This window comes from Labeo rohita, chromosome 16 (assembly GCF_022985175.1).
Source record: "Labeo rohita strain BAU-BD-2019 chromosome 16, IGBB_LRoh.1.0, whole genome shotgun sequence".
Lineage (NCBI taxonomy): Eukaryota > Metazoa > Chordata > Actinopteri > Cypriniformes > Cyprinidae > Labeo > Labeo rohita.
The window spans coordinates 3,577,044-3,598,688 of record NC_066884.1 but is presented as its reverse complement, the minus strand read 5'-3'; the positions used below and the strand labels follow the sequence as shown (position 1 = coordinate 3,598,688).

Sequence of the window (21,645 nt, the reverse complement as noted above, 5' to 3'; positions counted from 1 at the left end):
ATTTATTATTTTAATACATATATACAAACAAACAATAAAAAAACAATATTTTTTATTATATATATATATATATATATATATAAAAAACCCCCAAAAAAAAAAAAAAAAAAAAAACATATAATATGGCGATTTTGTGCTCAAGAAACATTCCTTATTATCAATGTTGAAAGGTTTTTTGCTGCTTAATATTTTGGAAATTTAATTAAAATTTATTATAGTAAATTGTTTGCATAATATATAAATATAATTCCCTAAAAAAAAAACAATATAATATGCCGATTTGCTGCTAAAAACATTTATGTAAATTTATGTATTTTTTTTTACTTTTAAGAAAAAAAATCATTATATATATATGTGTGTGTTCTTAATTAATATATTATTATTATTCATTTTATAATTAATATAACTATAATATATATATAAATGTATAATACATATATAATTATACATTTTATAATTAATATACGTATTAAAAATACATTTTTATTAATGTATTGTGTCCTTAATGAATATAATATATATACAACTATATATACACACATACACAGAGTAATTTCTGTAAATTTACATTTTTTTTTTTTTTATTAAAAAATATGCCAATTTGCTGCACATTCCCTATTATCAGTGTTGAAAGGTTTTTTGTTGCTTAATATTTTTTAAATTTTATAGAATATTTTTATGTAATTGATTTGTTATACAATGTAATGTGTCCTTAATAAATACAAATATTATACATATGTTATAATTTATGTAAAAAAATTCTTAAAAATAAAGTGAAAAAATTATATTTTTTTTCCTTTAAGAAAAAAAAATATAATTTTTATAATACATTTTATATATACACATTTTTTTTTCTTAAAAATAAATAAAAAATTATATAATATGCTGATTTTCTGTTGTTTTTTTAAGAAAAATATACACCCACACACACAATATTAAACAAATTATATACAGTATATAAATAAATATAATTATATATTTATTTTAATCTCTAAAGAGCTGTATAGCAAACTATTAAATTATTATTTAAAAGGGTTTTTGCTGAACTTGAGGTGCTACAAAGAACAACTGAAGAACTTTCATCTGAGCGTCTGTGCAGAAATCAAACCTGAACTACTGAAGGAATCTTCATCCTGTTGGCAATCTAGTTTTAGGGAGTCTTGTGTCAGGACTGGATTAGCTGACCTTGCAGGTTTGGATCTCTAGGGACTTGGCTCAAACTCCTCTGGGTGTAAAAGCCTCTCTTAATTCATCTTCAACCCCGCTGACAACCAAACTTGGCACAAATGTGGGAAGCCGACACTTCTGGAGTTTGGGAGGAAATGAAGTTGAACCTGAGGTGAAACAAACACAATAGTCAGCGTTCAAGTCAATGAGAAGAAACTGGCTGAAGAAAAGTCTGATGTTTACTCGTCTACTCGATAAGAAATGAGTTTCTTGCGGTAAATACGCCCTGAATTAATTGCAATGGGAAAAGGCTTTTTGACTAATACAAAATTCATTTGCGAGTTTATAATTACTACACACGCTGACAAATCTTTCCATTTACACAATATAATTTCAGTAATGTCACTGGAGACTAATGATGCTAATTTATGGACTGCATTAAGTTATTTAACAGACCAAGGGGACAAAAAGCCTCAAACATTGCTTTGTCTTTCAATGCAAGCCTTAAAATATGTCCTGACCAGCAAAAGGTCACAAAAACAACACATATACCTGTAATTTGCCAGAGTAGTCCATTAAGATCAAAGTAAAGATGATTTTATATTAAAAACACACAGTTTATGCATTTTTATTAGCAATTTACAGCTAATGGGCCTTTTGCTAATGGCCCCAGAAATATTACTCATGAGCGATTAAAAACAAACGCTGGTGTTGTGTGGGTGACGCTCAAATGTACATTTTCTATGAGGGCGTGATGAGCGTTCGGCGGGATTTTCAGGATCTCCCCCGCAGGACGGACTCAGAAACGCGTACAGACACATGCATTAATTATTTAGAGCCACGAGACCCTGTCTGAGCCTGATAAATGTGTGTTTGAAGTTCCTCCGCGCTCTCCAAGCCATTTAGCGAGAGTAAAGAGCACCGTTATCATCTACTTTATCTCCCGAACGTGTTATCCCTCCGTCTCTGAACACAAACCTGATCTTCTCTATTGAAGATGCCCTCGACGCGCCGCAGGGTGAAGATATTAGCTCGAACATCCGTCTAGTGTTTACGTTTGAATTTGGAATCAAAACCTCCTCATCTCATTTCAGAAAAGAGCATTAAGGAGCGACGTATTCGCTCTCGTTCCTCTATCTGAGATTGTAATATTCGGCCCTGGCAGCAAGTCTTATGCTGAGCCTCGTAAATAGATTTTATCCCCTCAACCGGCCCTATAAACTTTAAGATCTCTATCTTAAATTGTTATTCGGAGCACTTAAAAGAAAGACTAGCATGTGGCGAGAAAGAAAGTCTTTGATGCAGCAATTTTTAATTATTTATTTCTATTAAGCACTCTCCAGTCTCCTTGAATCGTAAGACTACAAAGACAAGCGTCTGGCATTGCTTATATCAGAAGTAAAACTAAGTGCTTTACATTTGAGATAAGCTGTGCTGTGTAATTTAGATATAATGACTCATCTAATCAATACACTAACTGATGTCAGGGGCCTAGTAGACACACACACACAGACGTTACATTTTTTTTTTTTATTAATTGTTAATTACTAGTTACTTTAATTGTTGTTTTTTTAAAGGCAATCAACAGTCCTAATATATACACATTCATTATGATAATTGCAGTCTAAATAAATAAAAAAAATAAAATGTTATTATATATTATTATTAAAAATTATAATATTTATAATATATTTTTTAATCTATAAACTTTAATAATATATTATGGAAGTTACTGATGAAAAAAAATTAATTGTGACTTTTAGCTCAGAGTTCTGACTTTATCTTTGAAATATTGTTTACATTTTTACCATTTTAACCTTTTTTTCCTCAAGATTATGTGATAGAAACTCACAACTGAATGTGTGTGTATATATGTTATATATGTATATATGTATATATATATGCATATATAATTAAAGAATATTATTACTAATAGTAATATTAAAGTATTATTGATAAGTTTTGTTTATATGACTAATAAATTATAAATTATATTATTATTAATTTTATTTTATATTTTTTTGTATATACACATAAATTATATAGATTTTTATATTTGTATGTGTATATATACAATATATATATATATATAAATACATATTTATATTAATATAATATATAATACAATAAAATATAATAATAACTTAATATAATATATAATATAAATATTTATATTATTAATATGTTTTAAATTATGCATAATATTAATTATTAATTATGTATATCACGTTTTATTAATATTATTAATAATTTGTATTATTATTATATATTATTTATATTAACATTTTTAATTTATTTATTATTATTATTATTATCATTATTGGCGAAATAATCATTTTTTAATTTATATATATATATATATATATATATTATTTATATATATATATTATATATATTATTTATTTACATCATTTATAAAATTAAATTATACATAAAGTGAAAGTGCTTTATAAAGAAAGAAACAAATATAATTATCATTTATAAAATTTATTAATTTTATTATAATTTATTATTTTTATATTAGTAGTATTATTATTGGCAAGTTTTATTTTTATTTATATTATTAATTCTTTTTTACATTATATAATTATTCATATTAATTTTATTTACGTATTATGTATATATATATATATATATATATATATATATACACACACATTTTATATATTATTACTATTATTATTAATTACGTATACAAAGTTTTATTTATATTATTAATATTTTTTATATTATTTATTTTATATATACTATTTATATTAAAAATTGTCAATTTATTATTATTATTATTTATATTATTGCTACTGAATGATTTCACAGAATATTTAAAATCATTGTTGCAGAAACTTATAAAAGATGACGTAAAAGACAGTACCCAAGAAGAAAGCATAACCATGGTTCCCTTCAGGAGATCAGGAGAAGGATTTGGAACAGAGCCATAGAGACATCCAGAACCGCTGCATCTAATGCAAAGACAGCATTTCCACTTTTAACAGCATTACATTATTATAAGCATGTCAAATCTACAGGTGCAAATGAGATTTAGGGCTACACTGATAAATACCGCAGAGAAATGTCAGCAGTGCCCTCATCTGACCCTGAAACCAGAATCCATTGGTGTAAAACTGTCCCGCCGCCATCAGCAAACCGTTCGCACGTTATTGGAATCGTACTGGACTGTAAAATAAATGCCACCATTTTGAGCAAAATGAGATTTTTTTTTTTTTTTCCTTCAAATCCATTTTTCACTTGAGCACAGACTGGCTGATGGCTTACTTCTGAGTTGCTCCCATGGTAGAGAAGAAAATAACAGTTGCCAATCAGTTGCCACTACAGAAGAACTTGAAATACACCTTTAACACAAGTAAAAGCTGCAGCACTGCAGTGCAAGTACACCACTGATCTTCTGCTGTACCAGAGCTGCAATTCAAGCATTCGGAGAGTGCAATGAGGCCATTATTTTTAATTAGATTTCTTTTTTATTCCCGAATTTAATGCAGAAGTTGCTCTTTGGATATGTAAAAATTCAATAGGCAAAGCAGATGGATTACAGCTGAGGAGCTTCACTGATCAACTGTGATGCATTTTCCACTATCTAATAGGGTAAACCAGAGCAAATAATCATATTGGAAAGTTTTTCAGTTTTAATTTACTTCAGAGAATCATGACTGTTGGCTTCAATGCGCTACTGCTCTCTGCTGGTTTAACACTGTATTGCAGTCCTCTAACATGCCTGTTTTAGTTTAAAAATGCATTGAATATCATTGGATTACATAACATATTATCAAAGCAAAAGTCATTTATTTTAAAGAAATGCAGTTTACAATTAGTATTGTGCAACTTTATGGTTGCGTCCATAGTCTAAAGTTAATGTGATTAACTGCACTGAACTGTTTATGTACTTTTAGGCTTCTGCAGCATTTGTTTGCAGATGTCACTTGCTTTGATATTTTATTTAATGCAGTGAAATACAGTTGTAACCAGTGGCAACTCATAAGTAAAGTCTTGAATTAAAAATTTAAGAAATACAATTTATGGAAATTATTTTTTATCTTTTATCCAAAAAAAAAAAAAAGTATTTAGTTCTGGTTTTTAGGTAAACATACCTAAAAACCACTGGAACCGTCCGTCCATCAAAAAAAGATTCGAAAATATTGAAAATATTCCTCTATTTCATACTCACCAGAGCAGAAATGAGATTCATCGTCACGCCAACATCACATAAAAAGCAATTTCAAAGCAAACAAACGTCCGCTCTGGATAAAGTAATGGTTTCACCCGGGAGGCTTTACTGAAACAATCATGAATCACACACACTCTGAAAACTAAAAGTAAAACAAATCCCAAAATCTCATTACTGCAATGCAATGCAAAAATAAAAAATACAAATAAAAATATATAATTATTATGAAAAATTTTGAAATTAATACATTACAGTAATGTCTATTGTGAAGTCTTTATTATTATAAATTACGCTGATTAAAATACATTTTAAAAATTTTAATTATTAGAATGACTAATTATTATGGGAATTACAAAATAAAAAAAACAAACCCTCAAAACTAAAATGTCCAGATTCATTTCAAATATAAAAGATTTAAATTTTAAAAGCTACATTTATTATTAAATATATGTATTATTCAGATAAGTGTTTTCATATGTACTTAAATGCAACAGGTTCATAATTTTGTCAATATTATTTTCTAAAACCAATACAAAATGTACTTTCAACACAGAAGGTAAATCTCATTACTGCAGTGCAATGCAACAAAAAAATAAATAAAACAAAAAAATAATAAACATTATAATTAATATGAAAAATATATAATTAATTTATTAATTTATTAATGACTTAATTTATTATTATAAATTAGACCAACTAAAATATAAATTTTTGTACGCTAATTGGAATCACTAATTATGATGGGAATTACAATTTTTTTTATTTTTTTTTTAAATCAAAACTAAAACGGCCAGATGCAAACATTTAAATTTGTATATATTATATACAAAAAGTGCCACTGCAACTCTACAAGTCTCATTACTACAATGCAAAAAAAGAGAAAATCATTATAATTATTATGAAAAAATATGAAATTAATACATAAAATTAATGTTTATTGTAGAGTCTTTATTATTAGAAATTCTGCTGACTAAAATAAATATTAATGAAAAAATATTTATATTTTTATACAATAATTACAATCACTAATTATGATAGGAATTACCAATATAAATAAATAAATAAATAAATAAAATGTCCAGATTCAAACATTTAAATTGTTATCATTTTTAATTTACTACATTTACTATTAAATATATATTATTATGATAAGTGTTTTCTTTTGTATTTATATATAAAACCCAAAGATTTAATAAATTGTTTTAATTTATTTTATTGATTTATTTTATTTATTAATATTTATTATTATTATTATTATTATTATTACTACTATTTTTTTTTTCTGAAAACCATATTATGGACATTTAAATGATATAATTGTTTAGTCCTAATAGTCTTAAAAATATGCGTCATACAAAATGTACATTCAGAACAAAAAATGCCACCGTGACTCCATAAATCTTATTCCTGCAATGCCAAAAATAATTTAAAAGTTATGAAATTAATTAAACAATATTACAATAAATTATATATAATATATAATGTAAAAATATACACATTTTGTAAAGTAACTAGAATCACTAATAAAAAAAATAGCTTAACTGTCATAATAATAATGCCAAATTGATTTATGCAAGAAAAATATGCTTGTTCTTGTGCAAAATGTACTTGTACAGTCTAATTACATGTAATTTGTGGGGTGGAACATGACTGACCTGGTCATGTTGACATGGGATTGTGAGTAAATTACATTTAAATTACATTGAGTTAAATTGCTGTTAACTATTGGCAGGATTTCAGAAAGGCGTCATTGCCTACAAAAGGCTTTCGAACCCGAACGCTCGACATGATGTGACATGAAAGTGCCTGAAATTCTGATTGGCTAAACACTGATGTCTCACGTCAGGTCGTTTTCTGAGCTTTACAGAGTGTGCTTCTGTCACGGAGACAGGTGTGATTTCTCAGGACGCCTCTTTCACTGATATCCGTCAGACAGTAGGGACATTTTCTGCAAGCTGATCCATAAAAACTCCCTCACAGCACTTTTATGTCGGAGTTGTTTGGAGGGAAAAAAGAGGCATTTTCTCATAAAATCAAGTAATGGTGACAGCAGTGACAGATTCATTCCTCCCGAGAGACAACAGAGCAAAGTCTCCCTGCTAAAAGCCTTTCATTTCTCTTTCCAAAGAGCCACATTACCGGCACAGTCTGCTTTCATCCTTCAGGTGTAGAAACAGCGTCACACTGATGTGTTTGTCTTACATTCTAGAAGGATCTCTAGTATTTCAAGCCTTTGCCGTCACAAAATCAAAGCGACTCGCCAGGATTGTACACCATTCAAAATTAAATTGCGTATGACTTTTAGGATATAATTTAGCTTTTATGAATTGAATTTGAATTAAGGTGGCAAACAGGATGCAGAATTGTGAGTGCAATTTGAATTTAAGGAAGTAGAATGAATGAATGAATATAAGGAAATTCAGCTTCTGTAAGAGTAGTCTTGAATTATATATTTCATTTTCTACATTCTGCATTCTACATTTTCCTTTTCCATAATTTACCATCAAACTTTTGTTTTTTTTCAATAATTATATATATCAAGAGTTCATTTGCAAAAACAGATAACATGCATTCCGATTAATTTCAATCAAACTGAATTTTTGTTATTTTGATTAAGTAAAAATAACCAAAAATATATAGCTAACTAACACTACAAAAAAACAAATACAAGATAACATAATAGAAAAACATGATTTTTGAAAAATAAAAGAAACTGAGTTATACTGTGAAAAAAAAAATAATAATAAAATTAAAACCTAAAGTTTTATTTAAAAAAATAATAATTATATGAAAAAAGCTATCTGTTTTTGCATATGTATATATATATATATATGTATATGTATATGTGTGTGTATATATATATATTTATCTGTGCTTTGGATGTGTAGCTTTGGCCTATTTTTTATTTGTACTATTTTGTATATAAAAAAAATGTATTTAAATGATTTATGCCTAAGCTAAATGACGAATATAATACATTAAAATTATTTTAAAACATTATTTGTATTTAACTTTTATTAAACTATTATTATGTATTTAACTATATTATTATATATTTAAATAACTTTAAAAAAAAATGTATACATGGGTATAAATATATAACTAATTGTTTTGAGACAGATATAAATAAATAAATCAATAAATTATTATTATTATTATTATTATTATAGATTTTTGGCACCAATTTGAAGACTTTAAATTAGATCATTCAGAAAAAAGTTAATAAATGTACATTTTTTATTTCAATATTTATATTACAAGATATTAAAGGAGAGCTCCACTTCCAGTACAACAATTTACAGATCATTTACTCACCCCCTTGTCATCCAAGATGTTTATGTCTTTCTTTCTTCAGTCATAAAGAAATTGTTTTTTGAGGAAAACATTTCAGGATTTTTCTCCATATAATGGACTGATATGGTGCCCCGATTTTGAACTTCCAAAATGCAGTTTAAATGCAGTCGTAAACAATCCCAAATGCGGTTGTAAATGATCCCAGCCGAGGAAGAAGGGTCTTATCTAGTGAAATGATTGGTTATTTTCATCAAAAAAATACAATTTAAATACTTTTTCTCAAACGCTCATCTTGTCTTTCTCTCCCTGAACTCTGTGTATTCTGGTTCAAGACAGTTAGGGTATGTCGAAAAACTCCAATCGTATTTTCTCCCTTAACTTCAAAAATCATTTCAAAATCATCCTACATCGCTGCAGAAGTACCGACCCAGTCTTTGCAAAGTGAACATGCAAAGAAGATCAAACACCTTTAACAAAAAAGGTAAAACAGCAATATAGGACGATTTCGAAGTTGAGGGAGAACATGAGATGGGAGTTTTTCAACATACATGATCTGTCATGAACCGGAACAAAAACAGTTGAGACAGAGCAAGACAATATGACTGTTTGCAATTAAAAAATATATAAATTGCATTATTTTTATGACAATAACCGATCGTTTCACTAGATAAGTGAAAAATGTTTTCCTCAAAAAACATAATTTCTTTACGACTGAAGAAAGAAAGACATGAACATCTTGGATGACAAGCGGGTGAGTACATTATATGTAAATTGTTGCTCTGGAAGTGGACTTTAAGTTAAATATAAATATATATATATATATATGTATATACATATATATATATATATAATATTTGACCCTAGACCACAAACCCAGTCAAAACATTTTTGAAATTCAGATTTATACATTATCTGAAAGCTGAATAAATATGTGTGGGTTTGTTAGGTATAAAGCTATTTTAACTATTTCAACTATTCAACTATTTGAAAATCTGGAATCTGAGGGTGCAAAAAAATCTAAATATTGAGAAAATTGCCTTTATAAGTTGTCCAAATGAAGTTCTTAGCAATGCATATTACTTATCAAAAATTCAGTTTTGATATATTTATGGTAGGAAATTTACAAAGTATCTTCATGAAACATGATCTTTACTTAACATCCTAATGATTTTTGGCATAAAAGAAAAGTCAATGATTTTGACCCATACAATGTATTGTTGGCTACTGCTACAAATACACCCGTGCAACTTGAGACTGGTTTTGTTGTCCAGGGTCACATATAAGTTAAAAGTTCTAACATAATGAGTTACATAAGTCAAAAATGTAAAAAAAAAAAAAAAAAAAAAAACATACATAAATTAATGTCTGCATGTGATTGATGAATTGCTTTGAATTGCATTTCAATAAATTATTCTTCCTTTGATTTTAATTCTACATCCTGTGGCCAATTCAGGTTCAAACTCGTGAATTAAAAATGAGCGATTTCTTTAGATGGTGTATTTTGCTGAACTCTGGCCTGCGGTGCAGATCATCCTGAAGCCGTCCTCACCTCAGCGAGCAGATGTGACATGAAGCTGACAGCGCTGTCACCGCAGCAGCAGACGGCTGTGTAACACGCTGACACTGGCCAGACCTTCTGAGAGTCTAATGACTCAATCACGCCGACTAAACCTGCAATATGAAGGCATGCACAAGACGAATCAGACATGGACAGTGTAAGAGCGCCACCTTGTGATCAAATTGCATTTAAAGCACTCCTTCTGTGATTCTTTTTTTTTTGTGCTTTTTAATTTTATTTCACAAAAAAATTATATTAGCATGGGTTTACGGACATGTAACAGTGCTGTTATGGTTAACTTAACCTAAAACTATTAAAGTAATTTTCAGTAACTGAAATAAAGTTTAAACACAACAAATATAAATTTTAGAAGGAAAACCTACATTTAAAAATAAATGTAAACAAAAATTTGATGTTGTTTTGGTAATTAGTCGAAGATATATAGAAATATTAAAAAGAAAAAAATAATAAATCACTAAAATCTTATCTAAATTTACAATGAAAACTACATATTTAAAAAAGCTAATTCATTAAAAAGCTAATTTAAAATATTAATAAATACAAAAACAGTATATATTAAAAACAATCGCAAACATTGCAATGTACATGGTAATACCATGTTTTGTCGTTGTTGTTTTTTTATGCATTTCATAATTTAAAAATTAAAACTACTAAAAATAATTTTCAGTCATTAAAAAATAAAGCTGAAATACAATAATATATAAATATTACAACTTAAATTTAACAATAAATAAGTGAAAATTAGAAATGTTGTCTTGGGAACTAACTGAAATAAGTAATTTGAATTACTAAAACCACTAAAACTGAAATAAAAAAATGCAATAAAAAAATGATAATCTAATAATAAAAGTTAATTTAATTATTGAAATATTCAATATGTACCATAGTAATAACATGTTTTTTTCTGGATGTGTTCCATCACAATGCCATTTAAAAATATTAAAAATATATATATTATTTAAAAAAATATATTATTTAAAACAAAAAAATCAGTAATTAAACTTTTATTAAACTTTTATTATTTAAAAAAAATTAGTAATTAAACAATGAAGCTGAAATACAGTAATATATAAATATTACATGGAAAACTTAAATTTAAAAAATAAATAAGTGACAATTAGAAATGTTGAAATAACTGAAATAAGTAAGTTTAATTACTAAAATAACTAAAACTGAAATAAAAATAAATTGCAGCTAAATAAAAAATGAATAAAACTTTGTCTAAATTTAAAATGAAAATCTAAAAATAAAAGTCAATTCAATTATTCAAATATTAAAAAATACTTAAAATATTAAATAGTCAGCTATAAAGGAAAAAATACTAAAACTTTGTCTAAATTTAAAACGAAAGCTAAAAATATAAAAATAAAAGTTAATAAACTATTAAAAAATTAACATTAACAACATTAAAATTAACAACAATAACACTGGCATGTACCATGTAATACCACTGGACATGGTAATACCATGTTTTTGCTAGATGTGTTCCATCATAATGGAACTTAAAAATTAGAACTATTAAAATCTGTAATTCTGTGTAAAAAAAAAAAAAAAAAAAAAAAATGCTGAAATATAATAACATATAAATATTCCAAAGAAAGCTTAAATTTAAAAATATATAAACAAAAATTTGAAATGTTGTCTTGTGAACTTAAAATAAAAATTAAATTAATTAAATTACTAAAATAAAATAAATTGCAACTATATAGAAAAATAAAACTAAAACTTTGTCTTAATTAAAAATGAAAACTAAAAATATAAAAATGTAATAAAAAGTTAATTAAATTATTCAAATATTAAGAAATACTTAAAATATTAAATATTAAAAAATGAAGAAATACTATAATAGTATATAAAAATTTATTTTGGGACATATTAACAGCATATTTTTTTTTAAATTAAAACTATTAAAAGTAATTGAAACGGAACTTAAATTCAAAATATATACAAACATCAAAGCTAATTCAAAATATTAAGAAATACTATAATTGTATATAATAATACTGACATTTACTAAGGCCATACTATGAATGCTGGACATAGTAATGCCATCTTTTTCCAGATGTGTACAATGATAATGGCATTTATTTTTGGACATACTAACACCATTTGTTTTCCTTCAATGAATTATTCATTGCACACTGGGGTCTTTTATAATACCACTGTTGCCATTGTTTTATAAAATCAAAACTCCACTCCCCTAAAAGACCCCTAGTAAAATCACTGCAATGCACGGCCTCAAATGTTTTATTGCACACTTACTTCCACAGCGATTTCTCATTAGGCTTTACTTGTGTTTCCAGCCACACTGACTCCATCAGCGCAGGTAAAACCTCACAAAACCGTTAGAGATTATGGTAATACTCATTTACACACTCTTTATGGCGTTGTTCAGTCATTACGCAAAGTAAACATTTATGTTTTTGCACCGTAAAGCCACTGTATTGTGAAAGGTAGGCATTTTACTTTGTCCGTAGGGTCTGGAACAATCTCAAATGAGCACATTACCCGAAAAACGCCTCAGGAGACTTCCTTAATACAGGTCTCTTTGTACATGACTGAACACATAAGCCCCATGAAATTCGCTCTCCGGTATTTTTAATAGAAACATGGGCGTTCTTATTTTGGCAGAGGTTTAGAGCTGGGGTTGCCTGCGTTAAAATAAATATCAAGCTTCTCGCGTGGCTTTGTTTTGAGAGAAATAAAAAAGATGATATCCATTAATTGCCGCCCGCTCTGTCTGTCATTTCCATACGTCCGCTAATAAAGTTTACAGAGGCACAAATCCATTTGTGTGAAGGTAAGCGGTGCATTTGCAGAGCTAACGCAGAAAAGGCCGACGTTTAATGGCCCTCTGGGAATTCATCCATAAAACCCACTGCTAATTCACACTGCTAGGGTTCAGTGTGTCCTGTTCTCAGTCTGAAACCTTCCTCGGCAAGGCGTGTCTAATAAAAGCCAGTGCTGTAATATACATCTCACAGTTCGCCAGGTATCAATGGTCAATGGTGGCAGTAAACAGGCCTACCGTCGCTTTTCTCTGACTCACCATCTTTTCTGTGATCCAAACCCACACAACTTCCACTCTTCCATTGAACACAAAAGGAGATGTTTTACAGGTCGTCTTGAAATGCATATGGTCACCTGTCAAGAGAAAAAAAAAACACAACAAAGGATTATAAATGCGGCCTATACGATTCATGCATTATGTTTCATGTCTGAAGTCGTACAATAATAGATATATGGAAATGTCAGCTGTTATTCACATTATTCTGCAGCTCTTTTGCATACTGACATCAAACCCGGCACACTCAGTCATAATTGAATATGCAATGCTAATGAGATCTGAAATCAATGGCGGAATGATTTTCAGTGAGTAATTGAAATGATGCTAATTTCCATCAGATTTATTCAAAACATGTTCATTAAACTACACACACACACACACACACACATATATATAGATAGATGGATAGATAGATAGATAGATAGATAGATATAGATACATATATATATATACACACACACACACTAGGGGTGTGCAAAGCAGCCGGTATTTGTATTTGTTGAGGGGGGAAAAGTATTTGTATTTGTATTTGCATTCGAGTAAAATTCAGAATAGGCGTAAAAATCCTTTTTTTTTTTTTTTTTTTTTTTTTTTTTTTTTTTTGTTACACTTCTACACACTTTTTTTGGCTGGTGGAGGACCAAGAGATCTCAGCAGCAGCCACACTCTTTTCTATTTGGTTGCCCAAATCCATGTGAGGAGTTTCAACTAAGTTAATGGGTGACGGGAAGCTATGCTAAGGTGAACTGGGGAGTCGCTCTCTAAACGAGGGCTATTAAAATTGCTTTTGAATGCGCGCGCGCGTTTTACTTTCGGTTTCGTTTTAACGATGGCGCGAAACTCTCGGCGGTGCTGAGCGTGCATTCCACAATACAAGACATTAATTTAACAAAACTATTCAAAAGTGGTGGGACACAAACGGGATTTTGAAAAGTGTGTCCCCAGTGGAAATTACGCCCCTGCGTGAGTGGAGTTATCATTTGATGTGAGTGTATGCCAGAATGTGCGCTGTAGCACAAAATATAGTATATTTCTTCAAAAGCAGATTGTGGAGACATTTTAATTGTCCACAATCAAAAATCGTCATATCACACACCCCTAATTGCAATGTAGTTTGTGCAAATCCGGAACAGAGGTTGGTTAAGAGAGAGAGAAAAAAACGGCCGGTTCCGAGTTTCAGCGGAGCAGTGTCAGTGACACGGAGTGATTGACGACTAATATCTAAAATCTGTTAAGAATGTACAGATCGAGTTTCATTAGTTATGTAATGTTGGAGAAAACGGCGAAACTGTCACTGTATCAGCTCACAGCGGTCTGGGCAGTAGTTCGGCTAGCGAAAGTTTTGTAAAGAAATAAAAACAAGTCGCACCGCAACGATTTCTCGCACTCGCACAAATGCTTCCAAATATATTTTGAGGTCGCGCAGATTAAATTTTGGGAGCATATGCCCTGCCCCCAACCCCTCCGACTCCTGAATGTCACTCACTCACTCGCTCATGCGGGCGTGCACTGCGGTCTCATGAGGAAACGCAGCTTTTTGATATAAAGTTTTTCTTGTTCCCGAATACAAATATTTTTTTTAAGTATTTGTTCGAAATAAGTATTTGTAAAAACACGCTATTTGTGCCTTTCCGAATACCGTATTCGGGTTCGGCTCCACCCCTAACACACACACATATATATGTGTGGGTGGGTGTACGTTAGTATGTACGTAAATGTAAATATTTGTATATATATTTTTAAAATAAAATGTGTGAGTTAAATAAATAATTATTCAATTTTATGTGTGTCTGTGCATATATGTGACCCTGGACCACAAAACCAGTCTTAAGTCGCTGGGGTTTATTTGTAGCAATAGCCAAAAATACATTGTATGGGTCAAAATTATTGATTTTTCTTTTATGGCAAAAATAATTAGGAAATTAAGTAAAGATCATATTCCATTAAGATATTTTGTAAAATTCCTACTGTAAATGTATGAAAACTTAATTTTTGATTAGCAATATACATTGTTAAGAATATTATTTGAAGAACTTCAAAGGTGATTTTCTCAATATTTTGATTTTTTTGCACCCTCAGATTCCTGATTTTTAAATAATTGTATCTCAGCCAAATATTGTCATATCATAACAAACTGTATATCAATAAAAAGCTTATTTTTTCAGCTTTCATATGATGTATAAATCTAAATTTTGAAAAAATGACCCTTACGACTGGTTTTGTGATCCAGGGTCACATATATTAAAGTTAATTAATTTATTTATAATTTTATATATATATACATACATATATATATATATATATATATATATGTATATATATATATTACATTTATTAATTGAATTTAAGTAAATAAATAATTATTCTATATTTTTTTTTACTTAACTTCAATTAATTAATGATATATATGAATTTAAGTAAATAAAAAATATTGTATAATTTAAATATAATTATTTATATATAATGATTTGAAATATAATTTATTTCAATTTCTATAATTAACATAATTATTCTATTTTATAGTTTGTGTGTATTTAAATGTATTTAAAGTCAATTCATTTAATTAATTAATTAATTATTATGAATATGTTGAATATATATATATATATATATATTAGTTTGTAGAATAAATTAGCAGAATAAATTTTAAAAGATGTATTACTATATTAATGAATTTAATACATGTATTTAAATTATGTTAAAAATAATTAATTATTATGAAAATACTTACATTTTGTAGATACATAAACTACATCTATATTTTGTTTAAAAATTCAAAGTATTTATTTATTTATTTATATATTTATTTATTTCTTTATTTATTCATTTATTTTCAATGGATGATCAATGAATTAAAAAAAAGTATTAATTTATTTAAGACAATTATTATGATTATAAGAATATCCTGATCAAAAGACATTAAAAGCTTCAAATAAATTTTGTAGATACATAAATTATGTCTACATTTTGTTTAAAAATTAAAAAAAGTATTTATTTATTTATTTATTTTTAATGGATGAGCAACGAAGTAAAAAATATATATTCATTTATTTAAGATGTAATTAATTACATTAATTATTATTAATATAATTAGAATACATTTTAAAAGATGTATTACTATATTAATTTAATACATTTATTTAAGTTGTTAAAAATAATTATTATGAATATAATTTATAATTTTACAGATTTTTAAATTAATTTCAATAATAATTAATATTATTAATTCATAATTATTATTAATTAATTATTATTTTTTATATATTCCAATAACATACAGTAAAAGATTACACACATTTGATTAAATTTGTTTCTCATGATTATGATTATAAAAACATCATGATCAAAAGACATTAAAAGCTTAAAATAAATTTTGTAGATACATAACTTATGTCCACATTTTGTTTAAAATGCGAAGTATTTATTTATTTATTTATATATTTATTTATTTTATTTTATTTATTTTCAATGGATGAGCAACGAAGTAAAAAAAAAATATTATATATATACATATATATATATATATATATATATATATATATATAATTTAAGACAAATAATGTAATGTAATTACATTATTATTATAAATATAATTAGTAGAATACATTTTAAAATATGTATTTCTACATTAATTAAACATTTATTTGTTATGTTAAAAATAATTATTATGAATATAATTTATGATTTTAACATTTTTAAAATTAATCTGAATAATAATTAATATTATTAATTCATTATTAATTTATTATTAATTTTCATTAATTATTAATTTTTATATATTCCAATTTATATATTGCAATTTTGTTTAAAAATTCTAAGTAAGTAAGTAAGTAAGTATTTATTTATTTATTTATTTATTTATTTATCTATCTATTTATATTCAATGGACGTCCAGCTTACATGGAAACAGCATATTGTTAAATACTTGTTAAAATACTTGGACAAAATTGAAATACAACATGTTAAAACAGAGAAAAAAATAAAGAAATAAAATAGAGGATGATACATAAATCCAGGTGTAGGATAAGTAAACAATGCAACGATATGCTGTTTCTTTATTCAAATGAACAATGATCCCCAAAATGGTTCCATCACTGCAGCATGGTATTGTACAATTCTGCACTTTTAAAAATAAATGCTTCAAAAGTGAGTTTTTAGATTGCTCATTTCAGAATCTTAAAAGAACCTTTTTTTCATTGTAATAATCCTTTTCTCCACTATAAAGAACCTTTTGTGGAATGGAAACATTCTATGGATGTTAAAGGTTCTTCATGGAACCATCGACGCCGATATGGAACCTGTGCAAGGGCACAGAAATCTCTTATTGGGATGTATAAAGACAAACTGGATGAGTGACCGGACTGAAGGGCTGAAGGAAGGGGGAGAATGAGGGGAGTCGCTGCGGCTGGCGTTTACACCCTCCATTAGCATGACAAAGGCACTCAGCGCAGAGTGTGGCCCTGACCTTCAGCCCTGACAGGGTGTGAGAGAGGAAGTGCTGAGACCGAAGCCTCCTCCATTCTCACAGACGCACGGGTCCCCGGCTGCCCTTCGCCGCCCGCCTGCCATATTATCATGCTGATCCGATGGACGCCCCTGAGCAATACAAAGACACGGAGCAACAGAGCGAGACCCAATTTCATCATTCAACAGGCCTCAAGTGGCTAAAGCGATGAAAAGCACACTGTAAATACAGTGATTTCACAAGCGGAAGGTCATTATTATGCAATCGTCTGGAAATCCAGGCGTTTGAAATTGATTTACTCTCAGTATAGCGAAATGAAATCCTAACTATTGAAGAAAATCACAGACATTTGCTGAATTTTAGTCACAGGCTATCAGATATAAGATTTTTCATAAAGTCCAAAAGCGTGAAATCACACTCCACGTCCGTTTTTTTTTTTTAAACAATCATTATGACCCAAAAAAAGCAAATGTTCACTGTAATGTACATACCACTCAGACTCATCTCCATTTGTTTTCCTCTCACGTTGTTTTTTTTCTTTTTCAGCTTTCACTTGAGCTTGTAAAACCCTGCAAAGACAATAGATACTCTGAGCCAAAACCTCAAAATGAAATGGACAGATTAAGTGACACGTAACGAGGGACAGGAATGAAAATGTGTTGGTGATCATCTTGTCTTTATCATAGTAAATCCTCATCATTAGTGAAATTACACCCCACAGCATCAGCCTAACGGAGACATTTAAATGCACACTTAACTTTTCAGACCGATATATAATTAGGAAAATAGATTAACAATACAATAAAACCTCTAATTCAATCCCTAATTTATTTATTTTAATTAATAATTTTAAATAAATTATAATATATTACTGTTTTTGTTGTTGAAAGAACACTTAAATTTGACAAAAAAGTAATACAAATATTTTAGAAATTACAGAAAGTGGAATGTTGTTCTATTACTGTTCTCATTTCTTGTATAAATGTATATTTATATATAAAAGTAGAAAAAAAATTACAATTAAAAAATATATATAATATTATATTTAATATTAGTAACATTAGTAACACATAATGTTTATTTATTTTATTAAAAGAATGAATAAAAAACATTTTAAAAAATGACAAAATGTCATGTTACCAATATCATGGAAACTATGTTTATGTACTATAGATAGACTTTTATATTTAATATGTACTGTACTATTAGTCACATTAGTAATGCATAATATTTCTTTATTTTATTAAGAATTACTAAAAATATATATTTTTTTAAATGGCAGGAACTGTAATGTTGCCCCATTACTTTTAATATGGAAACTATGTTTGTTTATATGTACTATATATATATATATATATAATGGCAGAACCTGTAATGTCCCATTACTTTTGATAATGGAAACTGTTTATATGCACTTTATATATTTTTTATATTTTATATTTATTATAATATTAGTAACATTAGTAATGCATAATATTTACTTATTTTATTCAAAGAATTAAAAAAAACTTTTTTAAAAAAGTAATGTCATATTACCTTAATCATGGAAACTATGTATGTTTATATGTACTATATATATATATATATATATATATATATATATATATATATATATATTTAATATGATATTAGTAACATTAGTAATGTTACTTAATATGTATGTGTTTTATTAAAAGAATTACTTAAAATTTGTTTAAAAATGGCAGAAACTGTAATGTCCCATTACTTCTGATAATGGAAACTGTTTATAAGCACTTTATATATTTTTTTTTATATTTTATATTGATCATAATATTAGTAAAATTAGTAAAGCATGATTATTATTTAGTTATAATTAATAAGTTATTAATTATTTACTTAATTAATAACTTAATAAGAATTAATAAAAAAATATATTTTAAATATTTTTAAATAATATTATTAACATTAGTAATGCATAATATTTACTTATTTTATTAAAAGTAATGACAAAAATGACAAAAAGTTTAATGTTATCGTATTACCTTTATCATGGAAGCCGTTTATATTTACTATGTTTTATATTTAATATTTAGTATAATATTAGTAATGTTTAATATTTACATATTTTATTAAAATGAAATTATATATTTTTTTTTAAATGGCTTATTTTATTAAAATGGCTTATTTTATTAAAATTATATACATATATACATATATATATATATATATATATATATATATATTATGACAAAGTGTATTGTTGTCATATTACCTTTATCATGGAAACTGTTTATATGTACTATATACATTTTTATATTTTTAATATGATATTAGTAACATTAATAATGGATATTTACATATTCTATTAAAATAATTGCCAAAAATATTTGTTTAAAAATAGCAGAAACTGTAATGTCCCATTACTTTTGATCATGAAAATTGTTTATATGCACTTCACATATTTTTTATATTTAATATTTATCATAATATTAGTAATGCATACTGTAATATAATACCGTAATACTTCATAAAAATATATTTAATATGCTTTATATTAGTCACATTAGTAAAGCATAATATTTACTTATTTTATTAAAAGAATTAATAAAAAATATAATACAAATATATAAAATTGTATATTTTATATAAATATATTATATAATATTTTATTATATAAAAAATATAATAAAAAATATATTAATACACTAATAATATAAATTATATTTATTAATAAAAATATATAGAAATATTTAATATTTATTATAATATTAGCTAAATTAGTAATGCACAATATTTACTTATTCATGAATAAACTTATACATTAAATCAATTTGTTTATTTTGTGATGAATGTGGCTAATAGCAACTTACTGCAGTTTTACAACAGTAACTGTAATATTACAGTTTCATTAAATTACTTGGGCCGTTTATGACTGTTTAGAGGTGTGTTATTATATGTGAGGAAACGTTACACAGATCTTTCCTCTCAAGTACAGCGAAACAATTTCACACTCACACACGGACGCGAGAGCGAACGCGCCGCGCGTGCACGGCCGAGGCGTGAGCGCGCGTAGAGGCGGTCCGGCTGCTTCAGTTTCTGTAATCGCTTTTTTTCTGCTACCTTCAGTTAAATAGCGACGAGACGAGAACGAGCGGACGGCCCGACTCTGACTACACGGTATCATCCAGGAAAAGCGAATCGGGACTCCACATCGACGGCCGCTCGGCAGGTAAATATCCTCGCATGTCCGTCAGAGCCCTTCGACCGTGCGTGAAAAGTCGCTAAATGTCCCGCGAAAGTGCTTGTTTTTCCCCTCAGTGTGCGGGGATGTGCGGGACGAGCCTTCTTCTCCTTTGTGCCGAGCCAGTGGCTCATCGTGGTCGTCATGGGGGAATCGCTGCATGCTTTTCCCCTCACGCTTTTCCCAGGCGCTTGGAAAATATCGCGGCGGAAGCTCGATGGGGCTCGACGGGCGCGTTTGATCCGCATATTTTGTGCGGGATCGCGAAGGGCCTCCCGCATACATAGACGCTCCTTATAACGCGCATCGCGCATGCAGCTGCTGCAGCAGCAGGGTTTCTGCGTTTGCAGCGCAGTCTGACAGCCAGGTGCTTCAATCATTTCCTACAATGCCCTTCACATTGTAGTATACACTAGATATATGCTGCCGGGGAGCACCTCTGTGTACTCGAAATGGAGAAAACCCTTCATACTATGGTGACACCCTTTTAGGGTGTTCTGTTAGATGGGAGATGGAAGTATATACATAAAACACACCCATAAACGTTATGTTTATGGACTTACATGGCACCATTATACCACCCAAATACTCACAATAGTGCTGTTACAGCAAATGTGTAATCTGGGATTCATGTATACCCTAAAAAGCCGCATGATTTGGGTCCCCACTTAAGAATTATGTATCCGGCATG

At 28.0% G+C, this 21,645-nt stretch overlaps 2 protein-coding genes across 2 annotated transcripts in view; one reads left to right on the top strand and one right to left on the bottom strand.

Moving 5' to 3' along the window:
* znf385d (zinc finger protein 385D) overlaps positions 1-21,645 on the bottom strand; it is a 238,940-nt gene that overhangs the window by 153,962 nt on the left and 63,333 nt on the right. The window lies entirely within an intron of this gene.
* Positions 20,758-21,645, top strand: part of ube2e2 (ubiquitin-conjugating enzyme E2E 2) — a 33,596-nt gene continuing 32,708 nt past the window's right edge. Inside the window, exon 1 of the mRNA XM_051132066.1 lies at positions 20,758-20,942. The gene's annotated coding sequence lies outside the window, so the exon portion shown is untranslated. The remainder of the gene's footprint in view (positions 20,943-21,645) is intronic.